Source organism: Canis lupus, chromosome 36, assembly GCF_003254725.2.
Source record: "Canis lupus dingo isolate Sandy chromosome 36, ASM325472v2, whole genome shotgun sequence".
NCBI classification, from domain to species: domain Eukaryota; kingdom Metazoa; phylum Chordata; class Mammalia; order Carnivora; family Canidae; genus Canis; species Canis lupus.
In genome coordinates, this window is record NC_064278.1 from 13,058,187 (window position 1) to 13,077,573 (window position 19,387).

Here is a 19,387-nt window from a genome sequence, read left to right on the forward strand (position 1 = left end):
CCACAGCACACACTGTTACAACTTTATTTACTTTTTAACACTTTATTTATTTATTCATAGAGACACACACAGAGAGAGAGAGAGAGAGAGGCAGAGACACAGGCAGAGGGAGACGCAGGCTCCGTGCAGGGAGCCTGATGTGGGACTCGATCACAGGTCTCCGGGATCACACCCCGGGCTGGAGGCGGCGCTAAACCCGCTGAGCCACCAGGGCTGCCCTGTTACAACTTTATTACCTGCTAGTACACTGTGATGAAACCACTAGCCTTGTTGAACTCTTGGTGAAAATGTGACAGTAACTTCGGAGGAAAAGGAGTCACCCAAATAGTAAGACACAGCCCCAAAGACTCCATGTATGCATTACTATTAATAATAAATACTAACTTACATGCTTTAGGGTATCAAGATAGTCATTCACCACCTCCTACAAGTCATAAGAAGGTACTTTCAAGAAATGAATATCCTAGAAATTTAGTAGCTTTCAAACCACCTTAACTTTAAACTCTTAGCAGCCTAAGATTCACTGTTGTAATGGACCTGCACTTCTATATTATTCATTAAATAAAATGCAGTATTTTGGGATGGAAGGAAATATCGAGTTTGCCAAGTACTTAGGTACTTGGCACAGCTTTTCTAAGTCTTCATCTCACTTCTGTTTCTCTAGATTCGAATTCACCAGTTATATGTGCTTGACTAGCACCACCTCCTTGCACAATAAACGGAGTTATTAGAAATTCCAATCTTCTTTGGGATGGGGAAAGCAGAGACAATCTTGAATGTATGCTTCAAGAACCTTGGCCTTAATGCCAGACACAGTCAAGATAATTATCAAAAAGGTTTTTGCTGTTATCAGAAGTTACTAGAAGAATGGCTGGGGAAATGTGATAGCCAGCAGTGAGGATGTGCTGGGTCTCTAAGGACTGCAGGGGGACCAAATCATTCTTATGCTTAAAAATAGCAACCAAGGTAATCCAGGGAACAATGATTGCAATTTCTGTTTTAGTCCTTTGCAATGATATTGGAATTTCTGAATGAGAAGATTACCAAACTTGCAGAAATGTTCTGTACTTATGAAGGGGTCAGATATCACAAGTTCCTCACAAGTACATGAAACACAGTAGAACTATTTGAATTTCAGATTTCCATTCCCTCCTTTAATAAAAAGAGAAGATACCAATTTGCTGTCTTTCAGCCTTAGATAGCTGAGCACAACAAATGGATTTAGACTTTTTACGACAGGTAGCAGATAAAAAAAGAAAAATAAGTGGAATAGGTGTCACATTGATTCAAGGAATAAAGAATAGAAGGAGACAGACAAAACACTTCTGGCAAGGGACGAGACAAGAGAGGAACACCGTGAGGTCATCATGAGGCACACGTAGTCTGCTATCCATGTAAACAAAGCGGTTGATGTTCTCAGGGAAGGGAGTTGTTCTTAGGAGGATGTGGAAAAGGGGCTCATGGCGTGGGCAGTAATGAGATCGAGGACTAAGAGGAGTCACAAGCAATCAAAATACAGAAGAGGAGCTGGGAAAGAGATGCTGACTTGGGGATGATCATCAATAATGCACAGAGGAATAAAAATCAGAAGAATGTTTGACAGCAGTGAAAAGGGCAAACAAGACTGTGGGCTGTAATGTGTAGCCTCAGAGAGAACAAGGCAGTACTGCTTACTCCACTGCTATTTAAGGCAGCGAGATCTCATTAGCTCTGGGAAGATCTGGCTCTTCCTACCCAGTGGAAGAAATGGAGTGAAAAGCTGCGAGTTGCAACTGAAAGTCGATTCCTGATTCAAAAGACAGGGCACAAGCGATGACAATGCAGTTCCTGGCCCAACTACAGCTCTACTACAAAATTAATGCCTCGCCCCACCCCACCTCCACCCCCATCTCCAGACTTATCATAATCCTATACTTCCAGGGTGCTAAGAAGAGTGTTAGCAGATGTAGATTAGCCAAGTGTGAGAGGAGCAAGGAGCAGGGATGTAAACTTCTTGATAACATCCCTCCTCATCATAGATACATCTGTGGTAGTAGAGTTCATTAACTATGGAGGGTAGCAGAGCATTTATGAGAAATCTGAAGATATGCTAATCTTGAGACAAAAGGTAAATAATGTTTCTCTTTTACGGATGTACTGTGTTCATGGCTGTCCAATCATTTCATAAAACAAACCACTAAGGAGATGATACCCGGAATTACAATCAGATCCTAGGATGGCATGGCACCAGTTGGGGGAGGTCCTGATGTTTTCACTAAGACCAGTCTGCACTAAGTCACCCAAGGATACTGAAACCCCCAAACAATCATATTGTTGTAGTTCCTTTTAGTAAGATTTTAATTTCATTGACTGCTAATGACCACTGGCTGAGCAAGTCCTTGGGTTGACAGTTCCTCATTTTGACCTTGAGGAATTCTGCAAATGAGAATAGTGATATTGCCACTCTGGATAAATAAAACTAGTCTTAATAATTAATGATAATGGGGCACCTGGGTGGCTCAGTAGGTTAAGCATCCGACTCTTGATTTCAGCTCAGGTCAAGATCTCAGGGTTAAGGGATCATGCCCCGTGCCAGGCTCCCTGCTCAGTGGGGAATCTGCTTAAGGCTTTCCCTCTCCATCTGCCTCTCCCCCTACTTGTGCTCTCTCTCTCAAATAAATAAATACAACCTTTAAAAAACATTAATGATAACATATTTACAGAGGAATCTGAGGCACAGAGGGATGTACCTTGCTCAAAGTCACATACCTCGGGAGGGGCTGATGTAGGATCTGAACGGCTCACCAGAACTTGTATGCATAACCACAGTGAATGCTACCCAGATAGCTACCATCTTAAAACAGATTTATTGTTTTAAGGCAGGTATTTAAGATAAAAATCAGGATTTAAGAGGCACTATTGGTGCCCCTCACAAGCACCAATCCCCCCCCTACAGGCACCAGGGTGGCTTCCATTCTGTCTAAAAGCTGATGTTGCTCCTGCAAAGCAGTCGTGAGGCCTATATGAAGGTCTCCTTGGGCACCTGAATAGTAAACCAAAAGAGGAAGTGAAGCACTATCAAAATGCCCTCCTTGTTCTCCAGCACAACCATTTTAGAAAGAATTATGGTGATATTTTCCAACATACAATACTATCACCTTTCAGATCTTCGTGCCTTTTAGCTAAGATTTTCAAACACCTCAACTACTCAAAAACTTGATGGCTAGTCCCAGTAAAAGCTACGGAAAGGTAAAGCTGCTTTGAGGACTACCTTGTCGTTGATACTTCTACATCTTATTTCCTGCCTTAAGGGAAAAAAAACCACCACCGCTTTCTTCCCTGGATGAAGGCTTCACCATATTAATATAAGGAGAGGGGGGAAAAAACAGAACCAAACCAAAAACGCATTGCCAGCATAGAACATGGTGACAGAGCTGATTTAGTTTACACTAAACGACAACTTTAGAAGTTCACACGTAAAATTCTTTAGAGAGAATGAACCATTTAAAACCACCTAAAAGGGGCACCTGGGTGGCTCAGTGGTTGAGCGTCTGCCTTTGGCTCAGGGTGTGATCCTGGGGTTCTGGGGTCGAGTCTCGTATCAGACTGCCTGCAAGGTGCCTGCTTTTCCCTCTGCCTATCTCTGCCTCTTTTTGTCTCTCTGATGAAAAAAAAAAAATCTTAAAAAAATAAAACCACCTAAAGAACTCTGGTATTTAGGGATACTCGAATACCACCCCCAGCAGGCTAAGCAGCTTAACTGTCTCCTTATGCTCTATGCTTTGTGTAATGGGTAGCTATAGTGATAACAGGGAACAATCGACAACCTACAGCTTTAACCAAGAGCAGCACTGAAGACACTATCTGCCCAGAGCGCTTAGCCCCCCACAGGTCAAGGGGAGCAGCACTCTGGGCTGTTACTTTTTCCCTCAGTAGTGACATCTGTTAGCTGGTACAGCTGAGACTGGGCTAGCGAGGGCTGAAGAGTATGATCAATGTTCCATCACTTGTCGGGTGCTTCAGGGCTCTAAACCAAGCCAGCATAAGGAACCGCCACCTGGATCATCCTCTCAGCAACAAAGCTAGTCATCACCAAAATAAGGAATAAAAAAAAAAAAAATCTGTGAGGGACACCTGGGTGGCTCAGCAGTTGAGCATCTGCCTTTGGCTCAGGGCATGATCCTGGAGTCCCGAGATCGAGTTCCATATTGGGCTTCCTGCATGGAGCCTCCCTCTGTGTGTGTGTGTGTGTGTGTGTGTGTGTGTGTGTGTGTGTGTCTCTCATGAATAAATAAAATCTTAAAAAAAAAAATCTGTGGTGAATGTGAGACCATACATGTGGTTTTATTTTTTTTAAGATTTTATTTATTTATTAGAAAGAGAGAGCACAGAGGGAGAAGCAGGCTCTCCACCGACCAGAGAGACCAATGCAGGGCTCGATCCCAAGACCCTGAGATCATGACCCAAGCCAAAGGCAGACACTAAACCGACTAAGCCACCCAGGTGCCCCATACATGTGGTTTTAAAAGTAACACTGTCAGAGAATTGATCCCTATGGGTGAATCATCACATAGATTGTCCTCACTAAAGTAGCTCTTCTCAGGCGAAATTCCCTCTGCTACCCAGTACATTCCTATCCATTGTTAAAGAACCTACAGTACCAGAGAATTCATTTGATTTTTATGCAAGAACAAGAAAAAAACAAAATCGAGATGCTAAACATTCAACCAATGCTGGAAGAGTGGTGGTAAATTTGACACCTAGGAGGTCCTGGTGAGGATGGCCAGACAGCAGTGGGTGATGGGAGTTAATGAGACCAAGATGTCAATTGGATTCTAAGTGTACAATTATTCAAGAAATTTAAAAAGGATATTGTTTGTAAACTTTAAACCCTATTTATATATCCAGAAACAGGTATGTTCTTCTAGAAGAGCAAAAATGAAACTGTGACTTCGTCCTGTTAAGTGTTATTTCGATCCCACATATTAGAGAATTTTTTGAATTGTACGAAATTTCTGAACTAAAAAAGGGAAATGCATCAATCATCCATCAGAAGTATAGGTCAAAACATAAGGTGTTAAGCAATGAGAAAATCATGATTAAAGGCATCCACCCAGATGCATGAGACCTTATTTTTATTTTTTTAAAGCAATTTTATTTATTTATTCATGAGAGACACAGAGAGAGGCAGAGACATAGGCAGAGGGAGAAGCAGACTGCCTGTGGGGAGACTGATACGGAACTCGATCCCAGGATTCCGGAATCATGACCTGAGCCAAAGGCAGGTGTTCAACCACTGAGCCACCCAGGTGCCCCGAGACCTTATTTTTAAATGTGGTAATAGTAGATTAAAATTTCTAGTTGCTGTTCGAATAGAACTTGATGTGAGAGGTCATACCAGGGCTAACTGAAAGGAAGCCATAGGTTGAAAGCTTAAGAAGAAATCAGAAACATAAACACCAACTAAATGGTTAGAAACTACATTTAAAAAAAATTCCTCATCCCACAGATAGTTCAATAAAGTAAAAATGTAGCTAATGACACAAGGATGACAATTGTATTTCGTCACAGATCCACCTTATCATAGATACAGCTGCTTGAAAGAACAAAACAGAAGCAGAAAATACCGCAGTGGCCTGACATTTGAGATGCAGGATCTCATAGGACAAATGAGATGCCCTATTCACAACCAAATGACATTTTGGCAGATTATGCAGAGGATTTATTTCTAACTGGCTGGAGGTCAGTTAAATACATATATTTTTTTATTTCCAGAGAGTTAATCTGCCATAGGCCTACAACGTGCTATTCAAACATACATTCAGCTCTTAGGTTAGCCAAATGTGAAATTTGGTACTGTTCTGGACGAGATATTGGCATTGGGCTTTTAATGAGAAATGGTGAGATAAAAATGATGAATTTATTCTTGCCTGGGTAATGTAGTAAGAAACGACCACATTCCAGCTTCTGGTTTCTGAGACAATTCTGGAAGACAGAAACCTCTGGAATGCCCATCCTGCTTAGTCTATAAATCTGAATTGTACAAGTGCAGACCGCCCCCCCCCCCAGACTTTTTGCTGCTAACACATGCCAGTGATGTGATAAAGACCTATGAAAGCTAATAGCACAAAGAACCTCATACATTTTTATGCAGAATGATCAGTGTTAAGTATGCAGAATGGTAGGTGTTAAGTCAATCCTTCATTCATTCCACAAACATTTATCAGGTATCTACAAGGCACTCAGTATTATTCTGTTTTTCTATTTGAGTGTTCTGGGATATACCAGTCAACAAAGCAGACAAAAAACCTGCGTGCATGGAGTTTAGTTATTAGTGAACTCACTCAACAAAGGCACTGAACGACCAGCATCTTCCAGAAATTACATTTTACTAGGCATTACTACCCACAGTGCTTAAATAGAGTCCAAAGTGGCAATGACCTATTGAGAACTTGGATTTCAAATGGTTGCCATGGTGAAATAGTGCAAAGCAGTTTCAATTTTAAGGACAATCCAGATTACCTAGGTGGGTAAAGTAACAAACACTGACTATATGGGAATGCTTAGTAGTTATAAACACTTCTCAAAACTTGTCTGTCTGCAAAATCCTATTAATCATAAAAATGTTATAATGGCCAACTAAGTCACTACTAAGAGAACATGAGGGTTTCTTCCAACTTACATGCTTCCCCAATGATGAGACTTTCCATGATAAACATCTAAATCAGACCAGAAACACTAAGCCAGGAATGGAACATTAAGTTGTGTGGTCTGAGATTGTTATTAGTGTTGGTATACTCAGGCCCCAGGCATCACCCTGGTGTGTGGGACAGGCAGGTCAGAGGGGGTCAGGGGAAAGGAGAGGGTGACAGTCTGCTGGAAAAATATAAAGGGATGTGCATTTGGGTTTTAAAATGAGTTTGTCTGATGGGGGTGGAAAAGGTCTTGGAGCTAGGTCAAAACTATAACCCTCAAGAGCAATAAGGAAATGTGAGACTGACACTGTACTCCTCTTTGAGCAAGAACACCATGCCTTGCTGCTGCTGCTTTATTATCTACTCATACGAATATGGTATGCATGTTGATGCTGCAGTTCTACATGTGAGGTGGGGACCACAAACTGATTGGGTTTGGCCTTAATGAGCTGGAGTGATGAAATATTAATAAATGACCAGGGAATCTGCATAGACAGAGTATCAGCAGGAGTGACACTCACAGTGGGTGTTCTGGAGGGGGTGCTCCTGCAGGCACCCAAACCACAACTGACTAAATGGCTGTGTCTCCTCAGCTACCTAGGGTCAGTCCTCATGGATGATGCAACTCCTCCTCCATCACAGGAAATGGTGTGGGACTTTACGTTTTTACCGGCCTAATGGTCGTAAACCTTTTCCAAGACTGGACTATGAAGTGCACATTGAATTCTTCTGATCCAAAATCTTGTCTAAGGATGTTGATGATTTCCAAAGAGTTAAAAGCGTATGGGAGTCTTCAAAAAGCTGTAGAGCCTTATATGTTGGATAGCCTCATCAAAGCAGGAACAATCAGGCTTGTGTTTTGCTTAGAAAATCATCTTTAACTTTATCTGGGTCTGCAGGAGATGGCACGCTATATATGAAGTTAGAAAACAGGACGGCACCAGTTCGCACTAATGTACTCTACGGGGGTGGAAACTCAAATGTCTTCAGGGGCCAGGGAAAGAATATAAAACAGTCAGAGAGGATGGGCCAGAATTTTTGCCTTGGAGGATTTCATGTCCAGTTGTTTTCAGATCTGGTTTTTCTAAGACAAGGTAAAACTGGAGTCTTATGTCAATTTTCCCATTAAAAAAAAAATGTTGGCCGCTATTCCAAAATTTAAAAACAATGTCCAAGCCAAACAAAAATACATTTGTCGGCAAGATCCCAGCCTTGGGCCAGTGGGATGCACCTCTGCACGATAGCAAAATGCTGAAGAACAGTTGGGAATTGGGAGTCAGAGCAGGAAAAAAAAAAAGGTGTGAGAGGAGTTATTGACTAAAATGTGGTTCAGAGGCTTTGTGGCAAAAACTCAAAGCTCAACAGATTTCACTTTTGGTATGCCATCAGAGGAAAAGAATTCCACAGGCATAGAGACATTCAATTAAGACTGCCTAGGTTCATTTCCTCAAGAACTGTGATTAAATTAAGAGTTGAGATAGAAAATGTGGACTAGAGTAATTTTAAAAATCAGTTTTTCACAGTTTGGGATTTATTTTTTTAAACCTATTCAAACAAAAGGAGCCATGGCTTAAAGTCAGGGGAAAGTCTATAATACATAATTAAGGTTGAATTTCGCCTACCAAATGTGGTTAGGGAAATGGAACAAAACAACACAATCAGCAAGGAAGCACCAAAAGCACACTAACTTTAAACCCTCCCTGTCCTCTGGATTTCCGGTTCTGGGAGCTACAGTTCTTATTTAAATCATTTTAATCATTTTATTACTTTTAGCTAAAATGACACCAACTGAAAATGCACTTTCTCCTGGAGACTCATTCAAATTCTTCAAAACACTAAGAGCCAACTTTTATCTTGTGTGGTTTTCTAATAGGTATTGATTGTATCCATACAAAAACACAGAACTACAAAAAAAAAAAAATCGATCTCTTGCCCGTTTCTTAAAATACCATTATCTGTTAAGAATGATATATCTTATTTGGAAATGAATGTTAGTAGTAAATACAAATGATGCCATTTTTATGACTCTATTCAAAAGACATTCCCGTTTGGAGTCTCCCCAGAGGAAAATTTTCTAGGTTTGACCCAAACACTTTCATTTGCCAGTGTGGAATATTATAGTCTTACACCAAGCAGTGAACTGCTCAAGTGAATGGCCAGAGAGAATATACTAGCACCTAAGACATTACTAGAGAGTTATAGAACTTTCCATTTGCTAGGAGCACAATGAAATGACAGTCTCAAATATTATAGGAATTTAATTTGCTCTTAAATCACTATGTATCTGCAAGAATTGCTATACTGTCAATAACCATCTTCATGCCTACCAGGAAAAAGTAGCACGTCAGACTGGGTATATAGTAAACAATACTCATCAGTTACTAGTAAAGAAATATCAACATTATTGAGTTCCATACTATATACAATGCTGAATTCCAAATATTTAAATATCATTTCATAGAGCGTTTTTGAGACAAAAGTCATGTAACACAAAAGTAATTCTTTTTAAAATGAACAATTCTGTGGTTTAGTACACTGGAAATACGAAACCACTTCTATCTAGTTCCAAGACATTCTCATCACTCCAAAAGACAACCCCATATCCTTAAGCCATCACTCCCCATTCCTGCCTCCCCCCTAGCTCCCAGCAGCCACTGATCCATTTTCTGTCTCTACGGATTTATCTATTCTGGATATTTCATATAAATGGAATCATATAATACGTGACCTTTTGTGTCTAGCTGCTTTCACTTAGCATAATGCTTTCAAGGTTCATTTCATAGAATTTTAATAAACTTAAAAATTATGCTGGAAAGAATGTTGGTTTTAGAACTCCCCGGAGGAGGTCTCTAGTACAGCTATAGGCACTCCATGTATATGGGCCCAAACGAAGAAAAGTTCTATTAGACAGAGTTAAGGCCTTCAGGTTGTAAAACTCAACTATACTAATACAGAGGAAGAGTATGTTGGGTAAGTAGCAGCCAGTTGAAAAAAGATTGTAAATGGGGATGTGTCACGGAGCAATTATGCTGCAATTCCGTCAATAACAAACCTCAATGAGAAGTACGTTAAATCAGTAGCCTTTTACATACTTCCCTTCAAATTTGAATTATTTCATAATAAAACATTTAACAATTTTTTAACAAAGTAAGTAGGTTTCTTTGCTATCAAGTTCAGTATAAGTAATGGTATTTATATTACCTAAAATTCTAATATAACATTTGATGCCATTAGTGAAAATGAGGTATTCTAGTCGCATTTAAGCTCCAAATCCACATATCACATTAGGAGTTTGGCATCTGTACAGGATAAGGATGGGCACTGCCCTTCAGAAGGATACAGAAAAACCAGAGAGCGTAGCAAGAGAGAGGAGATGGAGGAGGTTTAAAAAAATATAAAATAAAACCACACAGCCACTGAATAAAGTTCATTAAGAAGATGAAATTAAGGTAGGTTTTGAATCAATATTTGAAAAGGGGATTAGATATGTTCTGCCTTGGGCAGAGATTAAAGTAGAATGGATCTGGCTCAGTATAAAGACCTCCCAACCCATAACTCAGCAACGGGCAGGTGCGCAGCTCGTTGGCACTGGAAACAGAGCGCCAAGGGACATCCTCAAACGCCACTGCTCCTTCTCAGCCCCTTTGTCAGGGGGTTCAGGCTGTGCAGACACATGGGGTCCCAGGCATAGAGGGGCTCTGTGCTGGCCATGATCCTCTGTTGAGACCGTTCTGAATTTCTCTTTGATTTTAGAACAAGGGGCTCTACATTTTCATTTTGCCTGCAAATTGCATTGTCAGTCTTGTGTGTGGGTACAGAAGAAATATTCTTATCTGATAACATTGGCAGTGGTATGGGTTAACTGGTTAATGTAAAATGACAGTTTGAACAGGGAAACATAAAACTATGATACAAAGAGATTTCAAATTTAATGCTTTCACTGAAATCATATCAATGTACATTCATTGTACCAATGTACCAATCTTGTGACACGGGGCCACGGCTATTTAAAATAAAAAATCCTATATTAAAAAAAAAAAAAATCTTTCTAGTTATCTGTTCCCGACTTAATTTAACAATTTAACAATGTGCCTTTATCAGATTTCCCAAAGCATCCCATTTGTTTTTTAAAGAAACGATGCACTTTTTGAACTATCTTATTAAAATTATATCATTTAAATAATCGTTAAGAAATCTATGAAGACAGGTTTAAGTTGCTTGTTAAAACTAGAATTTATCTGGACACCTGGGTGGGTCAGTGGTTGAACATCTGCCTTCGGCTCAGGTTGTGATCCTGGGGTCCTGGGATCGAGTCTTGCATTGGGCTCCCTGCAGGGAATCTGCTTCTCCCTCTGCCTGTGTCTGCCTGTCTCTATCTCATAAATAAATAAAATCTTGAAAAAACAAAAAGCAACAAAACAAAACAAAACCAAAAAACCCTAGAATTTACCTGGTGGGAGCAGACATGTAGCTGAGGTGGGGGGAATACTTGAGTATTATCTCTATCTCCTAGTGGGGAGCAGGAGATGCCTAGGATATTAGGTATCACCAGTGCATTTTAGCAAGGGAACTGAGAGCATTACTTAATTCAATGGGTCAAGTTCACAGAGGTCGGCTACTCATTTGTAAAAATATTAGGCCTATTGCAACGTCTTCTGAGTTGTCCTGTCAAGGTGACAGGCATGGCTCCACTCCCTTGGAAAAAGAAACATGAGCTTCCTTGAGACAAGGATATAAACTCCCTTTGATTGATGGGCATTACTGCTGCCAAGTATCAGAGGAAGATGTAAGTCTCTGGGGGAAAGAACTAGAACTAAAAAAAAAAAAAAAAAAAAAAACCCTCAAAACCTGAGAGAGAAAGAGCTAGATCCTAGGCTATAGAAGCAGAGCTCAAAAGGCAGGCCTCATAGGGATGGGGGCGGGGAGGGGGACAGATTCACATTTCTTTCCTGACTGCTCTTGCTGGGGTCAAGCAGTACATACATGTGATGTCCTCCCTGGCAGGAGGACAGGGCAATCTCAGTCACAGGGAAACACGTAGAAAACTAAACGAAGTGTCCCTAGAGTCACCTCCAGGCTGACCACAAGTAAGCCATTTGGTAGGACCGATCATCCTGTTGCCTCTTCCTGAGTGTCCGTTTACCACTGTCCTGTGCTGTGTGGGCCAGAGCAGGAACTCCCACTCCCGGCACCAAGGCAGCAGAGGTAAATCTGGTGCCTCTCATGGATACTATGTAGACTGTAGGGCTTCAGTCATTCCTCCTCATGTAGAGTTTCTATCTCCACTCTCTGCCAAGGAGTGGAATCTCATTTCCCTCGGGGAATACATAGGGCTGCCTTCCATCTCTCGCTGGTATCGCACTAAAGAAGTCTTATGTGGGGGCCAGATGAACAGACTCCCAAGTATTAAGAGGAAAGAACCACCATGTACCCAGTGCTCTTACAGGCTTGCTATCACACTAACCTTTCCATGTAATCAAAATACGACTCATCACAGCTCTGTGGGTTAAGTGAGTCCCTCTGTGAGTAAGAACAAATGGAGGATAAGAGATGAAATAACCTCCCAAAGTCACATCTACTAACCGACAGAGCTGGGATCCGAACCTGCATCTAATTTGAAAGCTGGTGCTCTTTGCCTACACCACCCGGTCTCTGTGTGTCTCAGCTGGTGAGAGTCTAACAGGATGGGGATGTTTGCTCAGTTAAATCACAAAAATCAGTAAACAATGTGGAAAGCCAGAAGGCCACTCCAGAGACAATAACCAATCAATCCGCAATCGGTTATTTAAATAATTACAGGAGATGTTAGTTAATGGAGCCTGTATGATAATGGAGCCTGGACAGAGTTCTGTATAGTAATTTCTATGCCATTCAGTGTTTTTATTGTCTCTACTCTCCCCTACTCCAGAAATTTGGAAAGCTTTTTTTCCTGGAAAGAAAGTATTGCATAGAGAATAAAGCCCGTAAATAGAGGGTAAAAAAAGGAATGACCAGGACTATCAGATGGCTTTACTAGTTTATAAACACTCTAGAAATCACCACTGTGAGAAAACATGGTCTCAGTTCCACATCCAGTTCACCAAGATAAAGGTCAGCTAAACAAGAACTTATTTTGCTATGCCTGATTCTGAACATAAGGCTAACTGGAATGCCTACTTTAATTTAGGTAATTAGAGTATTGGTCCCTGAAAGAAAATTTGCTAAATTCACCCACAATTAGTGGACTCAAAATGGCAAGTTAAGCTGTAACCCAAAGAACATGAATATTTTATGTCTTCTGTACTCTACTATAATGATAATAGTTCTACTGTATATTTAAGGCTACCTTAGCCCACACCATAATTTGTGTGAAATTAAGGCAATATTATGAAATGAAAAATATACTTCATTCTCCTTGGGAATACACATGGAAGCAGATATCTGCAATTAATGCCCAAGTTTTCCCCCCTTCTAGAACTCTTATCTTCCCTTTGATAGAATAATTGGACTCGGAATCACCAGAAGGCATCTCTGAAGTTCTCCTGGTCCCCAAACATTATGTTACACCTCACTTTTCAATGCCCTCAAACGTAAATGAACACAGAGTGCTGAAACACCATTCAGTTTTGCTTCCTCAAGTCCTCCAGGGGTCTTGTCCTGTCCTACTCACCTCGGTCAGATGGGACTCAAGTCCAGGCAGCAAAGGATCTGAGCCCACGTAAACTATGTACGTAGACTCCCTGCAGAATGAATGAGGCTAGAGGAAAGCATTTACTTGCCCTTTTTGATAGGAAAAAGGCTAAGTTTTATATATTACCTACAAAGTGATTCAATTCAAGTGGAAAGGCTAGGATTTGGTTCTAACAAGGCACTGCGGTGAATGGCCTTTTACAAGGTCCTGCACTCTCTGGCCCCTGCCTCCTGCTCTGCCTTATTTCATGTCACCCTCTCCTCATTCACCTGATCTGGTCACACTGGCCATCTTTTACCAAGTTCATTATCTCTGCACAAGCTGTGCCTCTCTGCCCTGCGTGGTCAGGCTGAAATCGAAGACTTCACTCACAAGGTTCCTCTTCAGAGGGGCTTACTCTGCTCTTGAATCTAAATGAGGACCCCTGTTTATTACTTTCTTTATAGCACAAAAGAGCACTTTTTTCTTCTCACGGTTTGTAATTTTACTCAGACCTGTGTCTGTCTTCCTCTCCTATTAGACTAGGGGCTTTCTGGAGATAAGAACTCTGTTTTGCTCACCTGGTATACCTGGCACAGAGTAGATCAGACGCCCTACTTATTGAACAAATGGAGTAGGGCAGCTTCTGGACCTGGATGACAAAGTGGGATAGAAGGCTCCTGTCCCCACTTTTGCATGGAAGCAGGTACCACTCTGGCCCAGTAATAGGAAGCATCCCAGGACCTTCAGAAAGCAGCACCCTGTTACGGGCACCAGGTCCCTCATGCTGGCTGGTGATACCAGTGAGGACGCTTCAGTCTCTTGGGCAGGGGAGGGGAAGAGAGTGAGCCCACTACATGGTAACCAGCACTGACACGGTGACTTATGGGCCCCTGGGCCACAGCCCTTTGGGGACTCTCAGTATTAGCCCAGGGGAGTATCTGTTCTTATTGGCTAACAACTATTTAGTCTGAAGACATTTGATGTTCGTGGATATTTCAGATTATGCCAAGCCACCTGAACTGTTGTATTTAATTATTGGTAATGAACTATAAAAAGTATTGCTCATTTTGTATAAAGTTTTGTGTTTTTGACATTACAAAAAAAAATCTATCCTAAAAATATATCAAGATTATCTCATATTCATTCCTTACCTGATAACAATTTTCATGAGCACTAAGTAAAAAAGCCAATTAAAAAAAAAAAAAAAAAAAAGAAAGAAAGAAATCCTGAGAGCTCCAGCAAGCCTACCATGTCAGGGGCTGAGAAGCCCATTTGTCAGAACAATCTATAACATTTTTATGTTTCCCAAGTATAGTGTTGTCTAAATCACATCCCCTAATCTGTGTTCCGTTTTTCTACTAGATGTTAAGTTTTCAGTGCATACCATTCTCAACTTCCCACTCAGTTCCACTGACAACTACAAGCAGCAAAACATTAAGAAAAATGTGAGGAACTGAGAGCTCATAGGGAAGGAAACCAAGGTTAGAGCCTAGGCAATTTGGAAGCCCTTTCCTGTCCTTCTGACCTTGCATATCACAGGCAGATGAGAAAAGTGAAGAGAGCTGGCAGCGTGATGACCCCAGATCCATTCATCCAGTGAAGAGAGTCATGAACATATTGAGTTTCTAAGGATCTAGCTAACAATCACAAATGGATAAGAAGTCTCAAGATTTGTTATAAATTGGTCCTCCTGGGGGTCTATTACTGAAAAGATACTCTGAATGGGATGTTCTCATTTCCAGTAATAAACCTTTTAAGGCTGACCAGGCTCCCTAAGGGTAAAGATGAAGGCATTTTGCTATTAAAAAGTTAGGCCAAAAAAAAAAAAAAAAAAAAAAAAAAAAAAAAAATCTTCCTCCCCAGTCTAATGGGCAGCTCCTTTTTATGGTGTGCCACAGGGTATTTGAGTGGAAGGACTGTAGAGCCAGGCCCGTGAGCATGCACCCGTGGTTATTCAAATGCTTCCCTAACTACAAATTCCTACTGGGTGGTTCTATGTCTCCCCAGACATGAAATCCTCCAGGAAGACCTGAATTTATGGAATGCTTGCCATGGCTTACCCAGGACAGTGGTTACTTTCAATGAACATTAGCTCAGGAACATGACTGGACACGAATGTCAATGGGGAAAGTGTCAATGTGGTGGGTCAAGGTCTCTCCTGATCTTAAAATGAATCTGGGGTGAAAACATTCTTATGTGCCTTTTGGATACTCAAGGAGTGCAAGAAGAAAAATTTTCTCAGATTTGGCAAGCTGGTCTTCTTTGTTTTTAAAAAATGGTAAGCAAATGCAAGCTACAGGATCAAATTTAAGATTATAATTAGACATGAAGCTGAAAATAGTGATGACAAATCCATATTGCGTCTAAAATGTTGACCTAATTTTCTTTCTTGGTTTAAAATTGTTTTGATTGGGTAAACAAGGAGTTCTATTTTCTGTTATATAAGAAATTAGGAGCCAGTATCTTCTCTTTCATCTCTATTAGTAGACTGAAAAAAAAATAGCAAGATTTGGTTTGGGATTAGGAGATTTGCCTGTCAGTCTATTAACAAGCACAACTGGGCATGTACATGTATATACAATACTATACTATTGATGGAATAGTTAAAATTCATGTGGGCTCAGAGATTTCTGAAGTGGGTAAATACACACACACACACACACACACACACACACACACACTCACTCATTCACTCTAGCCAAAGACAAATCAATTTACTAACAGGGCAGACTGTTAGGAAAAAAGCCATCTAATTTAAATCCTACGTACCTGGTAGTGTTAAAAAACACACAAAAAAGGCATATTAGAAAGACTACGTTTCTTGCACCAGGATAAACCTACTAAAGATATTCTCACTACAAGTAGGAACTGGTTATTTGGGGGAGTTTATTGTAATTCTACAGTCAGAAAGTTTGGCTAGACTGAATGTAATCCTCAGGCATATCTGATTCTAGAGTTAAAATCTAGATTAACATAAAGTAAGACAATTTAAAGTGATTGAAAAGAGCAAGACTGCTAACTTAGTGAATATCTAAGACTAATCCACTTGCAGGCTCTTGTTTCATTTAAGTGAAATTAAGTGCAGATCTTAACTGGAATCTATATCGGTGGTTTTAAAAAGGATCCACAACTCCTAACCAAATAAAGAGTGACAAAGTTAATTAGAAAATTAGGGCTTACAGTGTGGTTTACTGCTGCGCCAATTCATAATCCTGTAATACAGAAACTGAGAACACCTTTGAGGAAACTACAAGTGCTATTTTATGCTTTTCTAAAAATTCCTGGAAATAACGTTTGCCTATTATTTTGAAAGGTAATTTTAAATTGCCCCCTCCCTCCTAAATCAGGATGTCTTTAAAACAAGAAGTCTTCCAACCTTTCTCTCTGATAGTCAATCACTTCCCATTAGAATTTGCAGATAAGCAAGCAGAGGGGGTGGATGGGGCTGACAGTGAATTTCACCACAGGTGTAGGCAGCTTATTTTTAGTTTCTGACTTGGTTTCCTAAGAAAATGTTTCTTCTGTTTAATTCCTCTGAATTTCTGGGGCCAGGAGGAGGATGGTCACCAGACTATAAAAATTATAGTCTGTTAAAATAAGAATTACATTTTACTTCAGTCTGTCTTTCTGCTGCAATCAAATAAACTTACAAATACATTAACTTAGGTCTGTGACTAAATTAATGTTCAAAGTGTGTATGTATGCACTCTACACATTTATACAGACCTATCTCCAGCGCTGCACAGAGCAAACAGCCCTTTCCAAATAGCTCAATTGCTGAGTATTTTAATTCAGCTAAAAATGATAGTCCTTCATCTGAAAGCACAGTAGTTTTATATTAGATAGTCCAGTTTAACACTTCTAAGTATTTTAAAATAATTTTTGTATACTAATTTTTCATGTTAAAATAACTTTTCCTCTATTGTATTCCTCAATACAGATTTTTTAAAAAGAAAAAAAAAGATACTTGGGAAGCCAGGAGCAATGAGCTACAATCAAATTTGTAGTGTGGTGCATTTCTGAAAATGATAACCCTGTTCCATATTAAACTGGTCAACATTTATTTCTGGTTAAGTATATATAAGGAAAGCAATCAGTATAGTTCTCCCAAGCCACTCACAATCCTTAATTCCCTAGACTATTAAACTTAACATACAGACAACTTTTAATCAGGAATCACTCAGCTGTATTTATTGACATCATTCAACTAACCCCAAGCCTGTCTGAAACCCAGAAAGGGCTTAAGGAGTTTTCTTCCTTTTTTATTATCTGTCACCACTTTGAAATCATGGTCCAGTTGTATAATAGAGACAATATTTTTTAATGGAAGTTTTCCTTTACTGAATTTCAACATCAGTAAACATCACAGCATAATCACCGAAGCAAATATAAGAGATACGTTCACAGCTTTCCCAAGACTTTCATTGAAAAAGCATACTGCTGCCCAAGAAATTCCAGATAACTTGTAGCAGATTGTACTATCCCTGGCTAGAGCCAGGGAAACAAAGCACTTTACACACCCAACTATATGCTTCTGAATGAGCAAAGGTTTGTTTGCTTGCACACTTTGAAGCTTGCCATTAAATAGATGTAGAAAAGCTGAAGGCCACCAGGAGGCTGCATTGCATCCTGAGCAGCAAGGGTTTTAAGAAAAACCCCACTGTTGGTTTAAGATACCAACAAGGTATCTCCACACATCTATACCATTTATACACACTCAATTTAAAAAAGTTAACTGGCACGGTTTTAACATAGACTTTTAGAAGAGAGGACAGAATAAAATGAGACGGAAGAGCAACAGAGATCAGTGAGACTGGAAAAGATACAGATGATGCAAGTAAGCTAAAAACAGTCTCCAAAGGCTCCTGCAAGCGGAAAGTAAAGAAGTGGCAATGACCTGGGATGCTTCTTAGAAATACACATTTCTACACTCCTAAGCCCAAGACTCTAGATTCTGTGGCTCTAGACTGGAGCCCAGAAATGTGCATTCTTAATAAGCATCTAAGATAAGAGTGACACACACAGCTCAGGGTGCGTGCTTTGAGACAGACGCTGGCCTCAACAGGTCCAAGAGGAAAAAAAGGCCTTCTAGACCAAACGTGTTTCTTTTCCAAGACTCAAAAGTCACAGGAGAAGTCAATTCTTTTTTTTATTAAGATTTTATTTATTTATTCATGAGAAATACACAGAGAGGCAGAAACATAGGCAGAGGGAGAAGCAGGCTCCCTGCAGGGAGCCCAATGAGGGGATTCAATCCTAGGACCCCGGGATCATGCCCTGAGCCGAAGGCAGACACTCAACCACTGAACCACCCACGCGTCCCAAGAAGTCAATTCTTAGGAGAGAGAAAAAGGTGACAGGGACAGAGCGATAGGAAAACATCAATTATGGTGAATTACTCTTCATTCTTGAGGAGGTACAATAATATCTGTATTGTTGCAATGATCAATCAATTCCAACATTAAGTTTGCCAAATGAAATTGAATGAATTAAATGGATATTTATCCATAGGCATATTTACCAAGTGTGGCAAGAATGGCAGAGATTCAATAAAATAGAAGACAGGTCTTGCCCTAAGGGCACTCTCAAACTCCAGACAGAGAAGGCAGGCACCAGGAAGGACAGCAGGATGAAAGCCACATGTCCCTAAATGTGGTAAAATACAGTTCCTCTGGCATTCACGAAAAGGGAAAGCTGTCCTCCTGAATCTGCTATGGAGGTGGCAAGCATCAGAGAAGCCTTCACGGAGACGGCATTTATGACGTATCTCGAAGGGCAGACAGGTTGTAAGCAGGATTCTCATGTGCAGGAAAAGAGCATTCCAGGGCAATGAAGAGTATGTCCAGAAGTCCACCGAGACAGCTTTGAGAATATATATAGCTAATATTTGCTTCCAGGACAGTAAAAACTACTCAGCTAGGTTCAAATGCTACCAAAGAAAATTGTGTAAATGAATGCAAAAGCACAGCTCCCTTCTCAGGAAACAGAAATTCCAACATCTGGTTCTAAACTCCACTTAAAGGAAAAAGATACACACATAGGTTGTTAAAAGCCAGGAAGT

General features: G+C 40.4%; 1 protein-coding gene across 10 annotated transcripts in view; it reads right to left on the reverse strand.

The window, feature by feature from the left end:
• The window catches only part of STK39 (serine/threonine kinase 39), a 323,493-nt gene that overhangs the window by 30,476 nt on the left and 273,630 nt on the right, over positions 1–19,387 (reverse strand). The window lies entirely within an intron of this gene.